This window comes from Falco punctatus (assembly GCF_963210335.1).
Source record: "Falco punctatus genome assembly, chromosome: 1".
NCBI classification, from domain to species: Eukaryota; Metazoa; Chordata; class Aves; order Falconiformes; family Falconidae; genus Falco; species Falco punctatus.
Window position 1 is genome coordinate 107,738,384 of NC_137580.1, and position 7,867 is coordinate 107,746,250.

The 7,867-nt window shown below is 45.6% G+C and overlaps 1 protein-coding gene across 4 annotated transcripts in view; it reads right to left on the bottom strand.

Moving 5' to 3' along the window:
• FAM222B (family with sequence similarity 222 member B) overlaps nt 1-7,401 on the bottom strand; it is a 37,548-nt gene extending 30,147 nt beyond the window's left edge. For 2 of the 4 annotated variants that reach the window (XM_080377313.1, XM_080377312.1), the window contains exon 1: nt 6,528-7,175. The gene's annotated coding sequence lies outside the window, so the exon portion shown is untranslated. Of the gene's footprint in view, nt 1-6,527; nt 7,176-7,244 lie in introns of those variants that run through there. The other 2 variants (XM_080377317.1, XM_080377311.1) reach the window with 2 other exon arrangements.
• Nucleotides 7,402-7,867: the final 466 nt, after the last annotated feature.

A 7,867-nucleotide genomic window follows, 5' to 3' on the forward strand; every position in this document is an offset into this window, starting at 1 on the left:
CAAACGGCACATCTCCGTCACTTCTGCTCTAACTGCTCAAGGTTCTGGGGCTGCGTTTCTCAAAGCATCTCGTCCTGAGCATCCCCTGTGAGCGGGAGACCTCACAGTAATTAGCACATTCTGATACTGGAAGTTCAACTAATATAAATGCTTGTCCCTCAGGACAGTACAGTCAGGACAAATCATTGAGCATGTTGGTCCTCAAAGACCCATTGTTTCTACCTTTGAAAGTCACCAAAGTCTAGTAAATAAATTGCTTCTCCAAAAGCATTGCCAACAAGAGAAATCTGGTTATCCTGGTTGAATACATTCTCCAACCAGCAGCTACAGGCTCTTATAGGATCACTGAAAAGATCCAAAACCATTTTATTTTCATATGTAGAGTAACATCAGAACTCACTGCTGTGAGATTGCAATGGATTTCAGTTGGCAAGTCAAGCCATCTAAACCACAGATTATAAAAAATAAAGACTAAACATTTTTAGATCTAACTTTCATACACAGGCTGCGTTTTATGAACTTTCATTGGAAATGTTACATCAGAATAAAATCAGATTTAATTGGCTCTTAAATAACTGAACAGTCACTTTAATTTTATTTCAGCAGCAGCAATTCATAAATCAAGCAGCTGAAATTCTAGCACAGAATGACAAGTAAATAGAGCAGAACACACTGAAGGAGAGTACGAACGCCACACGGTGAAAGGTGATTTTTCTTAAAACTTTGTGCGTCGCCATTTTATGGACACCGCAAAGCTGCTGCCACATAAATACTTGAGAGCAAAAATCTGTCAGCCCTGTGATGCTACACAGTTTATCAGCAGTAACTGCTTAACAAAGACCAATGGATGAGATGATACTTGCCCAACTGGAACCGCTAGGAGAATGGCTGGGATTTTAACCGGGGATGCAATTTCCCTCATGCTCACTAGATGGAAGTATGTAAAATCTTAATTCTTTCCTGCCTCAACTTAAATTCAAGTGGTTGAAATGTCATGTTGTACTGTCACATTTTAAGAAGCCTTTTTGTGGTTCTTCGCTGGCAACTCCACTCATTGATAATCTGGCAAGTAGAAGATGCCTTGAAATATTAAACTAAGCTGTGCTGGAAAAGATAGTAAATGTGAGAGAATATACATCAGAAATATTAAATATATTATTTAGGCTAATTCATTTTCCCCCCCCCCCTTTTTTTTAAGTACATGCATTCCATTTCTAGAGTATTTAAATAATAATCACTAATGAGATGCTTCAGAGAAACTGAAGTTACATTTTTTAAAAATACTCAGGCTATTTTAACAAAATAACAACTCTAAAAATACCACTTGTCAATTAACAGAAACAGGGGATAGAAAAGGTATGAGAGGCTTCATAAACGCTGTTGCAGTTTTGACTGGAAAAAACTCCAAATTTCTAGAAAATACTGGGAGAGGTACAGGGAGAAAGAGCAACCTGAAGTCTCACAGAACAGGCTAAACACAGATCAGAGCAGCAAACATGAATGGGATTAAATTACACACAAATCTTCTGGAAACAATCTTAAAAGTGACTTGTTCCAAAACAAGCCATTTCTAAATTTAAACACTGAAGAGTTCACAGACGGGAAAACTAAAAAAATCAGGCAATGGTGTGACCAGGAAAAAGAGCTGTTTTCCCCTGGCCTCTTCTCGCATTGATCTTCCTCCACACTCATTCACAAATGCTCAGCATAGTTACGAACAATTTAAAGTCAAAGGATGCATGAATTACCAGCTGTAGGAACACATTACCCATCCCAGGCAAAAGCTGAGGGCTTTTCTGTAGCTGAAGTCAAAAACCAGCCCGGAATCAGAATAGACTGATGAGCTGGAAGAGAAAGGCAAGCAAATACCTCACCTTCCCTGTCCACAATGAAGCCAAAGCACGCGACATTCCTCTAGCTCAGAAGGCAAAAAATGAAGAAAACCAGTGCCAGAATAGAAGGATGAATGAAAAGCAATGCTGGATAGAAGAATACAGTAGGCATGAAGGGCTCCCCTTTCCAGATGTTAAAAATGTATGCTTTTTCCATTCCAGATTTAAAAAAAGATTAGCAGGGGAGGAAGTTTACTTTAGAGAGTGGGAGCATCTGCATAATTCTTTTTTAAAAGGCTCATACAATGCTATTTCCATCCAACAGAATTTATACTATATATATACACACACACACGGTATTGGTTCAAGACAGTAATTGTACGACATTTTTCGAAGCGTTCTGCATGCAGAATCTGCCTACAGAGAGGAACAAAATGAGTGGCAAGGCAACAGCCACAGGAAAGGGCAGGACCACGATACGCAAGCCCTCTAAAACACACGCTCAAAGTTCAACAACATGCAGGCAAGAGCGATAGCAGGATACAGCAAAGGATATGCTGAGGTCAGGGAGGAAGAAATAAAATCCACAGCACCGAACACTGACTGACGCAAATTTTACCGATCAAAAACATGCACAATTTTCTTTTCTCTTCCACTGCCCTCCGCTCTCCGTATAGTAGCAAATAATTTTTCTCTGCCAGTAATTCCACACCCACCATATAGGAAAAAATCACCTGGGAAGGCTGCGGGTGGCTACCATCTTAGCTGCGAAGTGCAGGACAGGGAGACTGCCCAAGTAGGAGAAGTGGAATTACAGAAAACAACCGGATACTAGATCCACTCTGAATTTCAAAGCATGTCGTTTCACCTATTTCCATTCGCTCTCACGTGGTTCCCAAATTAGAAACAATCAGAATCCAGCTGGAAACAATATATGGCACCTTAATTGGGTTGGCTGTACTACAGACGTCAGCAACGTATCACTTGGTAGATCATTTTTTGACTGTTTCTTTAAAATACTAAAAATAGCTTCACTTTCATGCTTCACCTTTTCTGCATCACATTATTACATACATAGTACGAAATTAAAAAACCCTTCTCACTCATTGCACACCGAAGATGCTAGAGAGCCCACTCCCACTGGAAGCAGGATCTGTCACCTAATTCAACAGAATTTTACTTAAAGGTTTGTCTCAGGTGCATGGCATTTACAGAAAACCTGTTTTCTAATACATTTCCCTATAATACACCCATCAATGCATCTATTTAAAAGTCTGGAGCCGTTCAGTTATCTCTAAATACATCAATAACCCATTTAACTCACCTACTCCATGCATTCCAAGCACACCACCATCCAGCAGACCAGAGTCGCTGCATGGGACTTGAAAACCTACATTGAAAATCTCTCTCAGTTTTCACCCCAGCACACCCCAAGTACTACACCCCTGCTATTCCATACTGAAGCCAGACTGAAGCCAAACTACATTCTTGTGAAATTATTCCAATAACAGAATTATCACCGTTTTCTTCATGAACCCTGGCAACTTGGACTAATCTTCAAACACAGTATTAACAAGTTAAGCAATAGGAATATGTAAACTATGCATAATTCCTCAGCACATCGGGAGAATAATTATAGCAACAACATACCAAATACAAAATGAGTGGGGAGGCATGAAGAGACACCCAGACAGAATGTACCAAATTAAGGAAGAGAGTTCTACAGAGTCTATGAAGCCAGATCAGCTATGGGCCACAGTCACCGTTGCTGTTTTAAGTACCCACTTAAATCAAATTACTAAAAACACGGAAACCAGCAGCCAATGAACACACCAGCCTCTGTCAGCTCCAGGTGTAGGCAAGACCAAGGCTAAGCTATGCCTATTCCAGATAATAAGCTTAGCTTTTGAGGAATACAATCCATTGGGAAAACATCTCTGGCCAAAGTTAAAAACAACTTTTCTGGATGCCAGTCAGCAGAAAGCCTTTTCAGGAGCTCTGTTCCCCAGTAGCTGAATCAGTATTTGGAAAGCAAATTTTTTTAGAAAGAAAAAAGATGACTAGAGTGAGAAACTCATTTCAACATTCATATTCAAACTAACGATCTGCAATTAAAAGAAAAATTGGTCAAAGACCGTTATGATTAAGGTTTTAATACGAGTCACAAAATACAATGGAAAAATGGGAATATGGCATACCACACAAGGAATACAAATTTATTCACTTAACTTCCTAGTTTGAAAACGTTTAAAATGCTGAAAATTGAAAATGGTGGGGTGATACACCCCATTACAGATGCAGAAAACTGTGAAACCTTTACCTTCAGGAGCATCTTACCCCATAAAGAAGCCTTAGAGGAGTCAGCATGCCCCAGCTACAGCCTACAACACGACAGTGGGACCTGTTACTCAATTGCTGGGTGTAGTACTCCAGTGAACTACATGTTCTTAAAGCAATTATTTAAAAGTTCTGATCATCTGTTAAATAAATCAAGCAAGCCAGGTTGTGGCTATGTTCTTGGTGGTGTATTTAGTAATTCCATAAATCCCAGAGCCCTGGAAGTCACTGAGCTTTAGAGAAATACAGAATGGACATTACTTCATCTCCCATCTTCATAAATCAGTAACTATCCTCACTACCACCTCGCTGAAGATGAGCAAGCCAGCAACATACAGGATACAAAATGTTTCGGCAATGGATGCTTTGGGGTGGGGGCAGTCAGGGTAACCACCTCTACCTCCTCCTCTCCCCACTTCTGTATGCTGGCCAGTAATGAGTTGAGATCAAAACTGGAGAATAATAAAGAAAAATGGACAAGCCAAGATGGGAAAAAAAAAGGAAAAGTATTGCAGTAGAGCAGAAACACCTATAAAAGTTGCTATTCCACAACCAGGCATTTTCAGCGAGTGCGGGTAAGGATATAAGTTAAGTCTCCTGTATATCGCACAGTAGCCTGCATTTCTGGGAAATACAGATACTTCAGTCCTCGATAAAAATCCTCACCTCTTGATCTGCTAACAGTTCCCAGAAGCAAACATATATAAAAGCTCATCTATCAGAGGCCAACTTGAAACAAATACAAATAAGACTTAAGGCAAATATCCAAGTTACAGAGAACACAAGGGTTCCTTAATTTTACACTTGGAGATAAAAACAGTACTACGTGGACATTCTCCAACATATTTTTTAATGTTATTAACAGAAATAGCACCCCAGGCTGTGCTCAAGCAGATAAAAGTGTGAATCTATTTGCAATGTGAAGTGGAAGGGGGATCAAAAATACCATCTCATTAAATGGTATTTATTTGTTGCTAAGCACACTATTTATTCAATTGAGAAGTTTACAAAATGACAGAAGGGTAACCGCAAGTAAGGTCACTACTTAATGTCAGTATCAAAGCTGATCCTCAACAGAATTTAAGCACCTGCCTTTTCTTTTATCTCAGCACAAAATGAGATCTTTTCCTTCTCTTTTTTTTACACTTCAAAAGCCATATAACACAACAAAATAGATGCCAAGCATGAAGGAACAGAGAGCATGCCAACATCTTTCAGCAATCATCTTTCCCTTGTCATCCATTATGTCAGATTTATCTATTTTTGCTTAATTCTTGTCCCAGCGATACGCATCCTTTCTCTCTCTAGACCGCCAGGCTGGTTGGGCTTGAACTCAATATGGCTTCTTAAAATAGTTGAGAAATATTGAAAATATCTGAAGCGATGCTTGTAAATTAGAGCCTATTCATCAGCACATCTTCTAGCTCCAGCTCAACCCGCGACTCCCCCAGAGAAGGGTCAGTCTCTGATTTCTTCACCTCAGAAATTCTACCCAACTTCACTATGCATCATTTAAAAAATAAATAGCCTTTCTTTTGTGGAAGTATCTTCTCCTAAAAGCTCAGTCTTTACTACACATCTCACCCTCTGTTTGTTCTGATGATTACTTGCTTTTGACTCAAAGCTTCCCCTAACTGAGAATTACTGGTCAGTTAATTTGCCACTGCTCGCTTTCTGTTGCTGCTTTTTCCCCTCCAGAGTTTTCAGACCCTCTGGACTGGCTTTACAGAACAGCAGACCCACCTGAACACTCTCCCTGCATCCTCCACTCCCCAGGCTGCTGGCTGCGTGAGCCTGCTCTCTCCACCTTTATTATCTGTAATATACTTCAACGACATCTCTCCCCACTGTTTTGGGTATTTACTTAAACGAATGGCCGCTAACAAGTTCAGATTCTTTAGCTGAAAAAAGACCTGATCAGTAATACAAGCACTGAAAGGAAAAAGCAGCTATCATCACTATACTCCCTTACTGCCTACGTAGCACCGATCACAGAATTTTCTCAGCCGGCTGCTGAATCAGATGAAGTTTCTACAGCGTACACACAAAATCACGAAGCCCGACACATCCAGTAGGATTTATTAAATCACAAAGTCATCACCATTGCTCCAGCACAAATGACATCACTCGGGAACCCAACCTCATCTACTGAGAGCGTGCTCTCCTGCAGCTACCGGCGCAACAAAGAACGGGGTTTGCACACTAAAGAGCTGAAAGTACCGTCGCAAAAAGTTTTCCACGTAAGCTTAGGTTTTCTTGTGATGTTCGATGGGATGAAGGCCCACAGCAAGAAGCGAGTACAATGAATTCTCACGGAACTAAGTGACTGGCATCTGCAATTTAGCCTAAAACTTGTACCTAGCGCTGGGAGGCGATGCCAAGAGGAGGATGAGAGGCGTCCACGAGCCCTCGCAGGTGCTGCTCTGGGAAGCTGGTATGCGGCACGGCCAAAGCCTTTAAGGACTTTGCTTGCACGAGCGGGCTGAAAACAGACAAGTCAAGCTCCGCAGCTGCCTTCACGCTTGCGTTAAGACGCTCGAAAAAATCGTTGGTAGGAAATAAAAACGACGAACAATTTGTTAACGATACCTCTTGCAAAAGCACTTGGCTGGGGGAAGGATTACACAAAGGATTTGCACACATTGCAACCGCAATCCCCCCCCCCCCGCCCCGCCGCCGTTTCCTGAAGGCACTTCACTGTCGCGACGGCTGCCGTGCTATCGCGATTCCCGCCGTGCAGTGGCGATGGAGGCCGGCTGCGAGGGGCCGGGGTGCGGGGGGCCTAGGCGGGCCGCTCCCCCCGTCCCCTCACAAGGACGCGCCGGGGAGCTCCGGGCTGAGGGAAGGCGGCCCCCGGGGAGGCGGGCGGGCCGGGGCCGCCTCCCGCCAGCGGCCCCGAGGCGCTGTCGCGACAAGGGGAGAGTCGCGACAGCGGCGATACCTCACGCCGCCTCAGAGGATGGAGGGAGGGGACACCCGGGAAGGACAATGGGGGGGTGGGGGGGGGCGGGCCGCGGCGGTCCCGCCGGCCTGCCGAGGCGCCGGCCGCCCGTCAGCCCTGCCGGCCGCACTTACTCTCGGTGCCCCTGCCCGGGCCTCATGGCGCCGCCGCCGCTGTGCCCGTGCCGGCCCCGCCGCTCGCCGCCGCCGCCGCCCGCTCTCGCCGTGGTGGCTGCGCCAGCCGCTCCCGCGCACGCGCGCTGCCCGCCAACGGCCCCGCCGCCCCGCCCCGCGCACGCGCGGCCCCGCCGGGGAGGGGGGAGAGGGCAGGGCCGCGCCGCGGCGCCCCCTGGCGGCGCCCGGGAGCGCCTACAGCGCCCAGCGCCGCGGCTGGGGGGCTCCCCCGGGGGTCCCGCCCTCACCCTGCGGCCCCAGCCCGGCTCCCGGCCGCGCACCCGCCGCCCCGCTGAAGCCAATTACAGCCCCTCCCGGCTGCAGCGCCGGGCTTATTAACCTAATTATCAAACCTCATTAAGGAGCTGCAGGTTGGGGTGGCAAAAGACTTTCAGCCCCGCCCCCCTCCCTCCTCCCGCCTGGAAGGAGCCCGGGACCCCCCAGGACCCGCCCCCCCGCATCACCTCCCGCAGCCAGGGCTGGGGCAGCGGGACCGGGAAGGATGGAAAGACACAAGTGCCCTGGTTTTTGGGAGCACATGGCAGCACATGGGGCAATGGAGGGAAGCAGAGGAGCGGCAAGCG